The following is a 15,269-nucleotide window of genomic DNA, read 5'->3' as shown; positions in this document are numbered from 1 at the left end:
AGTTGTTGAAATCGATCCGAGTTTTTCTTTTTGGTGTCGTAGATGAGGCGAGAGACGGTATCTTCAAGCCTCTCTCGTCCCCCTTGTTGTTGTTGAGAGAAATTTTGTGACTCCTTTCTTGGTTGTTGAAAGTTTGTTCGTTGGTTAAGATTTTGTTGGTTACTACTATTGCCGGGTTCTCTCCAACCAAGGTTAGGGTGGTTACGCCATCCTTGGTTGTAGGTAACCATTGGAGGACCCGACGTCCTAGGCCTATTATCAATGTAGTTTACCGTTTCTGTTTGATTATCCATTTCTTTCATACAACTCCAGTTTTCATGTGGCCCACCACACCCTTCACAAGCGATAACCGAGGCCATTTTTGCCATTTCTAACTTTCTGATTTTTGAAGAAAGGGTCTCGATTTGTGTCACACCCCGATTTCCACGTGTTTCACCGGTGGGCCCAGTGGGGGATTACCGTGACGATGTTGGCAACAATATAGTCAAACCACACAATTATATAAATGCACAGCGGAAGCTTAAAGATAAATATATACTTCAACCTCTGGTTGTAATATCAAATGTATTACAGAAGTCGAATATATCCACAGCGGATCAAAATAATAATAAAATATTGTTCATTCAGATACGGCATCGAGTTTGCGAGACTATTCGTGATGCTTAGGAAGCTAATACCAGCCCATTTCGCATAGTACCTGCACTTAATCTTTTTGGGGAAAATACGTCAGTTTACACTGGTAAATACATTCAACTGACACATTTAAAAATGTTTATTAAAATTGATTTGAATGCACAAGGCACAAACTCTTTTATAACTTGGGAAAATTATTAAAATCTTGTGAACGTTTTACATGTTCTTTTATGCGTTCAGTAGCCCGGGTCGTGCCGGGTTAAAGATTTATAGACACACCACATTGCGTAAAACCGTAGTATAAAAACCAACGGCTACGTCTTTTAATTTAATGTCGACAATATATACCGGGTGTACGCCTACACCGGGATGCCGATGGTCGTGGCCATTTCGTAAAATGATGCCAAGGATATCCGGGACAACGGTCATTAAACCCCCCAAAGGCTTTTAAGAAACAAAACTGTTTAAATGAGCCGATCATATTATTTAATTAATCACCTAAGCGATGGAAAAATATAATGCTCAATCAAGCGGTATTAACATACCGTAACCCAAGCCCATATAGGGGAAATAAGTTAAAGTATTTACCTTTGCAAGTATATATCCTTAATTCGATTAAATCGCCGATAGCTTTTACCGGGGCTCCTAATCTGGAACGAAGGTTTTAATTAACCTCTTAGAATCCTAACGGGTCCTTATATTAGCCGTAGCCTAGACCGGTTGGTTCCGATATATATAGATATGGTTTAATCGCGCGAAAAGGCGAAAACCGAGAATGGAGTGTGATTCTAACCCAACAAGTTCAGAGACTTGTTTTATATGGGTCTATGGTTCACACTCTGGATTTTGGGGTTCAAATAATATAATTTGACCCGTATCGGCTAATTTATGAAAACTAGTTTCATAAGCCAAACCGTGCGCACAATAGGCGAAACGGTTTACCATGGGAGTCTTACGCTTATTTCCTAAGTCAATATGCCTTAAAGAGGTTGTGGTATCAGTAGGATACCTTCCGTGATGCCCGTAACGAGTTTAAGTTAATATTATGCCCCGTAGGGGCTTTTTGGTCATTTTAAAGACTTTTAAAGAGCTTTTCGAGTTCTGCAGGAAATCTGAGTTTCCCGAACAGTTTATAAAGTCTAAAATACTTTATTTATTATTTAAAATCAGTAGCAACTGGAATCGGGTCAAAAGACCTTGTAGAACTCATGTTTTGGCCGAAAAGGGCATATTCGGTATTTACCGAACCGTAGCCATAACCGCAGGTTATGAGCAAGGTAAAAATTATTAAAAATCTTTAAAATTCCCGAAATATTATTTTAATACAGTGGGTAAAAGTTTTGGTGACGAAATCTTGGTTTAGATGGGCGTTATGCTAATTGCGCCGTTAATTACAAAAGTTTACTTTAATTGCGCTATTTAGCATAACTCTCATTCTAGACCTCGGATTGACGTGAAACTTTAAGGACATGCTTATAATTTAATAAGCAAGGTTCTGGTCCGTTCACGTGTCTGAAATACTCGTTTTATTTTCAAAATGGCGTTACGGTCAACTTTTAGGCGATTATCGGAAATGCGCAAAAGACTCGGATAACTCATGAACCGATCACAGAGGTTCATACCATCATGTAACCTGGTCCTAAGAGTGTCCTAAGGTATATCTATACCTCACTAAAACGGGTCAGAACTGAAGTCAAAGCAAAAGTCAAACTTTTGCGACATTCGGCTCCGAACCGGGTCAATATAGCAAACGGTCGATTCAAACGAGCGCAAATAAGTTTATATGCTTAATATCATGTTTTATGAACATCAAAACAGGTTTCATAACGTATACATTACAGATTATGTAGAAAACGGCAAAATGACTTTCTGTTGACTTTTTAAGTGCGCGTTTGACTCGATATTTGACATAGTTAGAGTGGTGATCAGAGGGAACCCTTTTAGGGGTTTATTACCCACATAAATACCAGCTTATAACTACTTTTGATCCGTCATAAGACTGAACCATTTGCAAGTTATTGTAATGACAACCGTTAGTTACGACGGTTGTGTTTATAAGCTATAACTATGAAAATGCAAGACCATATTGATTGTGAACGACTTACAGAAGTTATTTCTTACTTATAGAGCAGAGATGGATGCTTGGGAACCTTAGAATGATCAGAGGGGAGTTGTTTGAAGTGTGGTGAACTTATGAGCCAAGTGTGGCTATTTATAGTGTTCAAAAGACCTCAAGATCATCACAACTCAGTCTACATTTGATCATGGATCATGGGCAGGTGTCCCTAAGTGATATGGGTCGAGCATAGGGTGCCCATGCCTCATTTATTGGTTGTTGGTCGTTCAAAGGCTCCAAGAGGCAAGTAGTTACAAGTTTTCTGCATCTGGGCGTCTAATGCGGCCCGCATGGGAGTTCCATGCGTTTCTAATGCGGGCCGCCTGGGATTTAAATATCAGGCGAGTAAAAGAGGAGGCTCGCGGCCCGCCTCAACTTAACCACAAATGCAATGCGGGTCGCGAGGGGCCTGTTTTTCAGATTTTTAAAATCTTTTGAAATGATTACGAAATCCTGGTAATTAATAACGAAATCTTTCGTAATGATTTACCTGATCTTTCGGGTTTGAAGGGGTAACTTTGCGGTTTGGCCCTCGGTTAATTACAACTAGGGACCTCGTGTTATTTACCCGCGTTGTTAAGTCCCTGGTTAGTTTATTAATTATTCAGAAAACCTTAACTTTCATTATTGACGCTTTTAACCCTTCTCATACGAATTCGATCATATCTTTCTCGTTTTAAAACGGAACTTCGTGGAATTTGTACAGTATATTCTAGTGAGCGTATAATACTGTTACGAAGCCTTGGGAACGTTAAAGGGTCACTCAGAGGTATAATTAAACATGTTGACACAGTTAACCCCTGTAGCTCATAATCTCTCACTTTCTTCCGCGTTTCGCTTCCGTACGATCTATGATTCATTCGTTTGAAGGTTCAAGCATTATTTAGGGTTACTATACAGTATATTTACCCTTGTTGACATTTATAACCCTCGAATTTACATACTTTCAAGGTTTGTCAAAATTAGTCCTTTATTTAATATCAATGCCACGTGTAAACAAATGACACGTGTTAACACATTATTGGACACAAAAATTCGAGGTGTTACATCCTCACCCCCTTAAAATAAATCTCGACCCGAGATTTACTCAAATAAATAGGAGTACTTTTCTTTCATTGTGTCTTCGACTTCCCACGTATATTCGGGACCTCTACGAGCATCCCATTTGACCTTTACAATCGGTACGTGCTTTCTTCGAAGCTTCTTCACCTGTCGATCTTCAATCGACAAAGGTTTTTCTATAAATTTTAAGCTCTCATCTATATGCACATCTGTGTGTGGAATCACCAATGATTCATCGGCGAAGCACTTTTTGAGATTGCAGATGTGGAACACACTGTGAATTCCATTGAGCTCTTCAGGCAAGTTCAACTTATAGGCGACTGATCCGACACGTTCAATGACCTCAAAAGGTCCTATGTATCTCGGACTCAGTTTGCCCTTCTTGCCGAAACGCATCACCCCCTTCCAGGGTGATACCTTAAGCAACACTTTTTCACCTACTTCGAAGTGAAGATCCTTACGTTTTGGATCAGCGTAGCTTTTCTGCCTATCGCGGGCAGCCTTGAGACGTTCCCGGATCTGGACAATCTTGTCCGTTGTCTAGAAAACAATCTCTGGTCCTGATAATTGGACCTCTCCTACTTCCGCCCAACAAACAGGCGATCTACATTTCCTACCGTATAATGCCTCGAAGGGCGCAGCCTTTATGCTGGTGTGGTAGCTATTATTGTAGGAGAATTCGACCAGGGGTAGATTCTTATCCCAGTTACCGCCTAAGTCGATTGCACATGCACGAAGCATGTCTTCTAGCGTTTGAATGGTACACTCACTCTGACCGTCCGTCTGTGGATGGTAAGCCGTACTGAAGTTCAAACGCGTGCCCAAAGATTGCTGGAAACTCTTCCAGAAGTGAGACGTGTACCTGGTATCCCTGTCGGAGATAATAGTCACAGGTATGCCGTGTAAAGCTACAATCTTATCAACATACAGTTGGGCTAACATATCGGAGCTATATGTCTCCTTGATGGGTAGAAAATGAGCTGATTTAGTCAGCCTATCGACTATGACCCATATTGTATCGTTTCCTTTCCTGGTTTTGGGTAACTTGGTTATGAAATCCATAGTTACGCATTCCCACTTCCACTCGGGAAGTTCAGGCTGTTGTAGCAAGCCGGACGGCTTTTGGTGCTCGGCCTTGACTTGGGCACAAGTCAAGCACTTTGCTACGTGGGCGGCCACAGACTTTTTCAAGCCTATCCACCAATAGTTTGCCTTTAAATCTTGATACATCTTGTCTGCACCAGGATGGACTGAGTATTTGGAACTATGGGCTTCCTGGAGGATAACATCTCGTAGTCCTCCATAAATTGGAACCCATATACGTCCGTTCAATCTAAGGATTCCATCCTTGCTAAGAGTCAACTGCTCCTCAGTTACTCCTAACTTTTCATTAGGATAATTAGCTTCCAACACAGCCTCTCGCTGTGCAGCTAATATCCTTTCAATCAAATTGTTCTTGACTTCAATGCTCTTGGCATTGATTCGAATAGGTTTTACCCTTTCCTTCCTGCTCAAGGCATCAGCGACTACATTCGCCTTGCCGGGATGGTACCTGATCTCGCAATCATAGTCATTCAAGGTTTCCATCCATCGGCGCTGCCTCATGTTCAACTCCTTCTGGTTGAACAGGTGCTGGAGGCTTTTGTGATCAGAATAAATCACAAATTTAATACCATAAAGGTAATGCCTCCATAATTTTAGTGCAAATACAACGGCACCCAATTCCAAATCATGGGTGGTGTAATTCTTTTCGTGCACCTTTAATTGTCGTGAAGCGTAGGCAATAACCTTGCCCTTCTGCATAAGCACACACCCCATGCCCGTGTGTGATGCATCGCAGTAAACTACGAATTCATCTGTACCCTCCGGTAATGTCAGCACAGGTGCGTTGCTTAGCTTTTGCTTCAGTATTTTGAAGGACTCTTGCTGCTTTGGGCCCCAAATAAACTTTTCTTTCTTCTTGGTTAGGGAAGTCAAGGGCGCAGCAATCCTTGAAAAATTTTCAATAAACCTCCGGTAGTATCCTGCTAATCCCAGGAAACTACGAATTTCGGTAGGCGTCTTTGGCTCTTGCCAGTTCATGACTGCCTCTACCTTAGCGGGATCCACTTGGATACCACGCTCACTCACAACGTGACCTAAAAACTGAACCTCTCGTAGCCAGAATTCACATTTCGAGAATTTGGCGTAGAGTTTCTCACGCTATAGTAATTCGAGAATGCAACGGAGGTGCTTCTCGTGGTCAGCTTGGTTCTTGGAATATATAAGGATATCGTCGATGAAGACTATGACAAATTTGTCCAAGTACGGCTTGCAGACGCGATTCATGAGGTCCATGAACGCAGCCGGTGCATTTGTGAGCCCAAAAGGCATCACTAGGAACTCGTAATGACCATAGCGAGTCCTAAATGCTGTCTTATGTACATCCTCATCTCTGACCCTTAGCTGATGATAGCCCGACCTCAAGTCGATTTTTGAGAAATAGCTTGCTCCTTGCAGCTGATCGAATAGATCATCGATCCTTGGCAAAGGATATCTATTCTTTATGGTAACTTTATTTAGCTCTCGGTAATCGATGCACAAACGCATTGATCCGTCCTTCTTCTTTACAAACAGGACAGGTGCTCCCCAGGGAGACGAACTAGGTCTGATAAAACCTTTTGCCAATAGTACATCCAACTGGGTCCTTAATTCCTTCATTTCCGTCGGAGCTAGCCTGTAAGGTGCTCTAGCTATCGGAGCCGCTCCAGGAATGATGTCTATTCTGAACTCCACTTGTCTATCTGGTGGCAAACCAGGTAGTTCTTCAGGAAAAACTTCGGGGTATTCAGAAATGACAGGAAGATCCTCGATCTTCGGCTTAGGTTCTTCTATTATCACCTGAGCCATGTAAATTACACAGCCTCTGTTTAAACACCTTGAAGCTTTGAGCATATATACGTCCTCGGGTAACCCGTACTGCGTATCTCCTCGAATGGTAAGAGATTCACCACTCGGAGTCTTTAAAACTATATGCCTTTTGCCGCAAATGATTTGGGCCTGATTACGGGATAACCAGTCCATGCCTAGGACTATGTCGAAACCCGCTAGTTTGAAGGGAAGTAGAGATAGAGGAAAAGAATGGTTCCTAATGGACATTTCACATCCTTCTAAAACAGTTGAGACGGTTTCTATCGTGCCGTCTGCTAACTCTACTTCGTATTTCATATCAAGGGTTTTGATAGGCATATTTAGTAGTTGGCAAAATTTCTGGTCTACAAAGGATTTATCAGCGCCAGAATCGAATAGTACTCTTGCAAATATATTATTTACGAGAAAAGTACCTGTAAGCACGTTGTCGTTCTGGACCGCTTCCTTTGCATCCATGCGAAAAACTCTCGCATTTGACTTCTTGGTCTCTTCCGCCTTCTTGGCATACTTAGGGCAGTTACTCTTGATGTGCCCCTTTTCGTTACAACCATAGTAGGTTGCATCCTTGATCTTTTTGCACTCCACAGTCTTATGATCCTTGGACTTGCATAGTCCACAGGAGGGAGTCTTTGATTGCGACTGTGAGTTCGATGCAAATCTGCATTTCCCAGAGTGGGGTTTCTTGCAGATTTTGCAGTTGGGCCTTTCACCAGCTTACCCATCTTTCTTTGCCTCCGACCCCTTTTTGCCATCACCGTTTCCACGGTGCTTTTTCCCTGACCTCCGCGAGGTATCATCCTCACGTTTCCTCTTCTCAGCCTCCTTGCTCCTTAGTGTCCTCAGACGGACAGCATCTAAAGTTAGAGACAAGGAGAGGTCAGTAACTGACCTGAAGGTCGTCGGCCGAGAGGCCTTTACGCTAGCCTTTATTGCAGGCTCTAATCCCCCAATGAAACGGGCGATTCTTCTGGGTTCTGGTGTCACAAGGTATGGGACCAGGCGAGACATCGTATTGAAGCTCGTCAAATATGCCTGGCAGTCCAGGTTTGTCATTACCAGTGACACAAAGTCAGCCTCGATCTTCTCAACCTCATGCTGAGGGCAGTAGTTTTCCTTAATGAGAGCAATAAATTCCTCCCATGTGATCTTGTACAAAGCAGACTTACCCGATGCCTGCACCAACGCTCTCCACCACGCCAGGGCCTCGCCCTTAAATGACTGGGACACATACTTCACCACATCCCTCTCTGCACACCCGCTGATGTCCACAATAGTGTCCATCTCATCTAGCCAGGTGATACAATCAACAGCACCTTTCTCCCCTGTAAATTCCCGGGGCTTACAAGATACAAAGTATTTGTAGGTGCAACCCTTAGCACTGGATGCATCAGTATATTCTCTATCGCGATAAACGCTGTTCTCTGTGGATGAGTGTTTGTCGTCATCTTTCTTGGGTTGAGAGGGTGGTTTGGAGTGTGTCTTTGGTTTAGAGGGTGGTTTTGATACGGTTCTGCCTTGGGACTCAGTATATTGACGATCAAGAGCTGCCTGAACAGCATTGTCAATCATAGCCTTTAGCTGTGCGCCTGTCAGATGCACTGGCGCATTGTCGTAGTCATCATCATTAGTATGGCTGTTCTCTCCATTGGGATCCGCCATTGTAACTTGAATCTGTTACAGAAGATAACAAAATTTTATTCAGGAGATTATTATATATTTGTCTTTTATGACAATTTGTCAACCATGGTGACAGAGACCATATTTGGTTAACTTATTACTTCCTTACATATTAGGATTTGAATATATCCTATTTCAGCTATATAAATAGTATTGGCGGCATAACGCCTAATCACGAGGATGTTTTATAATATTAGCCGAGATTCCAGAGAATCAAAGGCATAGAGGTTTGAACCGTAGTTCTCTTACCCCTTTCTGGCAGGGAGTCATAGACCACCACTGTCTTTTGTCTTTATAAGACAATTATTATGGCCCTTAGGCACTACATCACTAATGGATGCTTTAATAATATCGGCCCGTAGGCACTACATCGCTAATGGATGTTTTAATATGGTCGGCCCGTAGGCACTACATCACTAATGGATGTTTTAATAATATTGACCCGTAGGCATTACATCTCTAATGGATGTTACATCACAAATGGATGTTTATAAATAATCGTCTTCATTGATGATTTAACCCATGATTTATAAATCGTTTAGTTGGGTTTTTTGAAATCCTTAAAGGATTATTGTATAAGAATGACGTGTGTGATTTTTAACGAATCACATCTGCCACGATTGTTAACATGCGTACAGAGGTTAACAGGGAATCAGAATCTTTTCAATTAGGTCGTACCATCTTGACTGGATCTTAAAAGACACCAAGCTAGGTTTCACCTTTTAAGATTCTTTATTTAGGCAGATCAATGTAAAAGGAATGGTTTTTGATTGATTTCTTATATATTAAAACAAAACTCATAACATACATTCCATAATCTTAAATACAATTACATATTGCCCTAAACGGGTCTTTCAAATAGTACATACCTCCATAGAGGTTTAAAATAAGTAACAAGTCCACGCAGGGACTAATACAAGATAGGTGTCCATGTAAGGACTAAAAGTTAAGTCCACGTAGGGACTGAAATACAATGAGTGTCCACGCAGGGACTTATTTCAAAGTAGAAATTACATTAGTACAACTATTAAGGGCTAATGGTAATGTTTCTTCTTTTTGCCCTTTAGTAGGTTCGCCAAGCCTTTGAGAAATCCTCGGTGGCTCTTTTTCTCTTCTTCGAACTCTCTCTCCACACGATCTAGTCGATGGAGTATCTCTTCCTGTTCAGGAGGAGAAAATCGTGGTTGTGGCGCGTGTTGCGGAGCTGGAGGTCTGGGAGGTATTGGATACCCATGAGCTGAGTAGTCCGGTGGTCCCATGTTTCCATGAGCTCCGTCTGGGTAGCGCGCATTATATCTAGCCGACACCACATAGGGGTCGCGCTCATAGCCGTAGTTGTATTGTGCTTGTGACGGTTCGAACGGGTTGTAAGCCGTTGGACCCGTGTAAGCAGGTATGGGTTGGTCATACCCAAATGGTGGCGAATTTTGTGCAGCTGGTGCGGAGTTCGCCTCCTGTATAGGACTTGAAGGTCCTTCTTCTTGTAGTGGCAGATAGTGGCTACTACTAGAGTGTCGAGGGGTGCTGAAGTGGATACCCCCTCCTCCTCGTGTGGACATACGAGCATTTGTCCTCCTACGCCTTGGCGGATCAGGCATTACTGGTTGCGCCGGTGGCGGAGGTGGTGGCGTAACTACCTCAAAGCGTGAATCCTCAGAGGGATCCTGTGGATGTCGCGGTTGTTGTGATGTCTGTTGAGGTGGCGTGTAGTACCACTCATGTCGGTCAAACAACGCTTGGAAACTGTCTGGCCCCTGATAGGGTGTGCCATGGAAGGATGACCCATCAGAGACTTCTATCGGATGCGTGGGCGTACCACGAGCAGGTTCAGTTGGATCAATATCTTCATCCATATGATCCTCGGAGAAATGATCTTGTGGCCCTAATGGAACAAAGCCTGAAGGTTCCTGTATGTAGTCAGCCGGATTAAACTGACCTATGAAATATGGAGTAGGGTCGTCGTAATTTCGGTGCGATACCGAAAGTTGTAGAGGTATGAAGGAAGGTTGTGGGTTGTTGGGATCATTCTCTGAGTTTGGCCCAAAGGAGTGCCGATAAGATGGCGTTGAGTTGTGCGAGGTGGAATGCCTCGCGGGTTCGTAAAGATCTCTTCGTCGTTGTGGTTCTTCGCTCCTTGTCATTGAAGGATGTCTTGTACCTGATGGTCCAGCTTCGTTGTCGTGATGTGTCACGACATCTCCTCTGCCTCTTCTTCCCCTTCCTCTTCCTCGGAATATAACAGGTGGCATTTTCCTGCTTTATAAAACTTTAAATTCCAATAATAAAAGAAAAGACAAAATTGGAATAACAATTCGAATTTGTCCTAAGTTCTTGTCTAGACTCAAGTATGTGCAATTGTGTCATTGAGATTAAACACATTAGGATAGTGTTTAATTCGCTCAATGTTGGCTCTGATACCAACCTGTCACACCCCGATTTCCACGTGTTTCACCGGTGGGCCCAGTGGGGGATTACCGTGACGATGTTGGCAACAATATAGTCAAACCACACAATTATATAAATGCACAGCGGAAGCTTAAAGATAAATATATACTTCAACCTCTGGTTGTAATATCAAATGTATTACAGAAGTCGAATATATCCACAGCGGATCAAAATAATAATAAAATATTGTTCATTCAGATACGGCATCGAGTTTGCAAGACTATTCGTGATGCTTAGGAAGCTAATACCAGCCCATTTCGTATAGTACCTACACTTAATCTTTTTGGGGAAAATACGTCAGTTTACACTGGTAAATACATTCAACTGACACATTTAAAAATGTTTATTAAAATTGATTTGAATGCACAAGGCACAAACTCTTTTATAACTTGGGAAAATTATTAAAATCTTGTGAACGTTTTACATGTTCTTTTATGCGTTCAGTAGCCCGGGTCGTGCCGGGTTAAAGATTTATAGACACACCACATTGCGTAAAACCGTAGTATAAAAACCAACGGCTACGTCTTTTAATTTAATGTCGACAATATATACCGGGTGTACGCCTACACCGGGATGCCGATGGTCGTGGCCATTTCGTAAAATGATGCCAAGGATATCCGGGACAACGGTCATTAAACCCCCCAAAGGCTTTTAAGAAACAAAACTGTTTAAATGAGCCGATCATATTATTTAATTAACCACCTAAGCGATGGAAAAATATAATGCTCAATCAAGCGGTATTAACATACCGTAACCCAAGCCCATATAGGGGAAATAAGTTAAAGTATTTACCTTTGCAAGTATATATCCTTAATTCGATTAAATCGCCGATAGCTTTTACCGGGGCTCCTAATCTGGAACGAAGGTTTTAATTAACCTCTTAGAATCCTAACGGGTCCTTATATTAGCCGTAGCCTAGACCGGTTGGTTCCGATATATATAGATATGGTTTAATCGCGCGAAAAGGCGAAAACCGAGAATGGAGTGTGATTCTGACCCAACAAGTTCAGAGACTTGTTTTATATGGGTCTATGGTTCACACTCTGGATTTTGGGGTTCAAATAATATAATTTGACCCGTATCGGCTAATTTATGAAAACTAGTTTCATAAGCCGAACCGTGCGCGCAATAGGCGAAACGGTTTACCATGGGAGTCTTACGCTTATTTCCTAAGTCAATATGCCTTAAAGAGGTTGTGGTATCAGTAGGATACCTTCCGTGATGCCCGTAACGAGTTTAAGTTAATATTATGCCCCGTAGGGGCTTTTTGGTCATTTTAAAGACTTTTAAAGAGCTTTTCGAGTTCTACAGGAAATCTGAGTTTCCCGAACAGTTTATAAAGTCTAAAATACTTTATTTATTATTTAAAACCAGTAGCAACTGGAATCGGGTCAAAAGACCTTGTAGAACTCATGTTTTGGCCGAAAAGGGCATATTCGGTATTTACCGAACCGTAGCCATAACCGCAGGTTATGAGCAAGGTAAAAATTATTAAAAATCTTTAAAATTCCCAAAATATTATTTTAATACAGTGGGTAAAAGTTTTGGTGACGAAATCTTGGTTTAGATGGGCGTTATGCTAATTGCGCCGTTAATTACAAAAGTTTACTTTAATTGCGCTATTTAGCATAACTCTCATTCTAGACCTCGGATTGACGTGAAACTTTAAGGACATGCTTATAATTTAATAAGCAAGGTTCTGGTCCGTTCACATGTCCGAAATACTCGTTTTATTTTCAAAATGGCGTTACGGTCAACTTTTAGGCGATTATCGGAAATGCGCAAAAGACTCGGATAACTCATGAACCGATCACAGAGGTTCATACCATCATGTAACCTGGTCCTAAGAGTGTCCTAAGGTATATCTATACCTCACTAAAACGGGTCAGAACTGAAGTCAAAGCAAAAGTCAAACTTTTGCGACATTCGGCTCCGAACCGGGTCAATATAGCAAACGGTCGATTCAAACGAGCGCAAATAAGTTTATATGCTTAATATCATGTTTTATGAACATCAAAACAGGTTTCATAACGTATACATTACAGATTATGTAGAAAACGGCAAAATGACTTTCTGTTGACTTTTTAAGTGCGCGTTTGACTCGATATTTGACATAGTTAGAGTGGTGATCAGAGGGAACCCTTTTAGGGGATTATTACCCACATAAATACCAGCTCATAACTACTTTTGATCCGTCATAAGACTGAACCATTTGCAAGTTATTGTAATGACAACCGTTAGTTACGACGGTTGTGTTTATAAGCTATAACTATGAAAATGCAAGACCATATTGATTGTGAACGACTTACAGAAGTTATTTCTTACTTATAGAGCAGAGATGGATGCTTGGGAACCTTAGAATGATCAGAGGGGAGTTGTTTGAAGTGTGGTGAACTTATGAGCCAAGTGTGGCTATTTATAGTGTTCAAAAGACCTCAAGATCATCACAACTCAGTCTGCATTTGATCATGGATCATGGGCAGGTGTCCCTAAGTGATATGGGTCGAGCATAGGGTGCCCATGCCTCATTTATTGGTTGTTGGTCGTTCAAAGGCTCCAAGAGGCAAGTAGTTACAAGTTTTCTGCATCTGGGCGTCTAATGCGGCCCGCATGGGAGTTCCATGCGTTTCTAATGCGGGCCGCCTGGGATTTAAATATCAGGCGAGTAAAAGAGGAGGCTCGCGGCCCGCCTCAACTTAACCACAAATGCAATGCGGGTCGCGAGGGGCCTGTTTTTCAAATTTTTAAAATCTTTTGAAATGATTACGAAATCCTGGTAATTAATAACGAAATCTTTCGTAATGATTTACCTGACCTTTCGGGTTTGAAGGGGTAACTTTGCGGTTTGGCCCTCGGTTAATTACAACTAGGGACCTCGTGTTATTTACCCGCGTTGTTAAGTCCCTGGTTAGTTTATTAATTATTCAGAAAACCTTAACTTTCATTATTGACGCTTTTAACCCTTCTCATACGAATTCGATCATATCTTTCTCGTTTTAAAACGGAACTTCGTGGAATTTGTACAGTATATTCTAGTGAGCGTATAATACTGTTACGAAGCCTTGGGAACGTTAAAGGGTCACTCAGAGGTATAATTAAACATGTTGACACAGTTAACCCCTGTAGCTCGTAATCTCTCACTTTCTTCCGCGTTTCGCTTCCGTACGATCTATGATTCATTCGTTTGAAGGTTCAAGCATTATTTAGGATTACTATACAGTATATTTACCCTTGTTGACATTTATAACCCTCGAATTTACATACTTTCAAGGTTTGTCAAAATTAGTCCTTTATTTAATATCAATGCCACGTGTAAACAAATGACACGTGTTAACACATTATTGGACACAAAAATTCGAGGTGTTACAATTTGGGCTTGCAAGGAGGTGCTTTCATCAACCTTATGGGCGCCTGGGGCATTAAATTTTGTGCCTCGGGGAGTGTGCCACTGAAAATTGGTTTGAGCAATTTCCTCAATTTGATTATAAATTTCATTTGGGCGACGAATACCTAAAAGTCCCCCGGAGCTAGAGTCAAGTGTTTGTCTTGTGTGTGGCAACAACCCATTATAAAAAGTGGATACTTGTTGCCATACTGCAAGACCATGATGAGGACACTTTTTTAGTAGATCCTTGATCCTTTCCCAAGTTTCATATAAGGATTCCCCATCCTCTTGTGAATATGTATTAATTTCAGTCATTAATTTAGCCGTTTTGGCAGGAGGGAAATGCTTATATAAAAACTTTTGGGCCAGTTCATCCCAGGTGTTTACCGAACCAACTGGGAGGGTATTAAGCCAAGCCTTAGCTCGGTCTTTTAGTGAAAATGGAAACATTCCAAGGCGGATGGCGTCATTTGATGCTCCATTGATCCGAAAGGTATCACATATTTCTAAGAAGTTAGTAATATGCAAATGGGGATCTTCGTCCGCAAACCCGTGGAAGGTTGCGGAGTTTTGGAGCATTTGTATCAAATGCGGCCGAAGTTCGAAGTTGTTGGCCTCGACATTTGGTGCATTGATAGCGGCGCCAAGATTACCTACGGTGGGTCATAGGTAATCCATGAGAGTACGTTGATCCGCCATTGGAAGTGGGTCCCCCGAAACCTTCTCTGGTTTTTAGCTTTAAGTCTCTTTCTCAGAAAGCGTTCGGGTTCGTCTAAAGGTTCTTTTATGTCTCTACTGGAACTTGAGCTCATACACTGCGTAGAAAGTTCAGATGTGGCGCCTGGGTTCCAAGTCCTGCAATAAAAACAAAAAAGAACGTTGGTCAGAAGTTTCACCACAGCCCCGTGCTCAGATGAACACGGCCCGTGGTCGGAGATACAGTAATTGTTTTCCAGATCCCTGTTACTGCGGAGTTCGACACGGCCCCGTGTTGCACCGACACAGCCCCGTGCTCAACTCTCTGTAACTCGGAAAATAAAA

At 42.0% G+C, this 15,269-nt stretch overlaps 1 non-coding gene across 1 annotated transcript; it reads left to right on the top strand.

Annotated features, from left to right (window-relative positions):
- The first annotated feature begins 14,442 nt into the window (after positions 1-14,442).
- LOC118489651 lies at positions 14,443-14,549 on the top strand. Its single transcript, XR_004887668.1, has one exon. It is a non-coding gene; the product is annotated as a small nucleolar RNA R71 (small nucleolar RNA).
- The last annotated feature ends 720 nt before the right edge of the window (positions 14,550-15,269 follow it).

The sequence above is a fragment of the Helianthus annuus genome, chromosome 17 (assembly GCF_002127325.2).
Source record: "Helianthus annuus cultivar XRQ/B chromosome 17, HanXRQr2.0-SUNRISE, whole genome shotgun sequence".
Lineage (NCBI taxonomy): Eukaryota > Viridiplantae > Streptophyta > Magnoliopsida > Asterales > Asteraceae > Helianthus > Helianthus annuus.
Note: the sequence above shows the minus strand (reverse complement) of the source record. Positions and strands in the feature narration are given on the sequence as shown.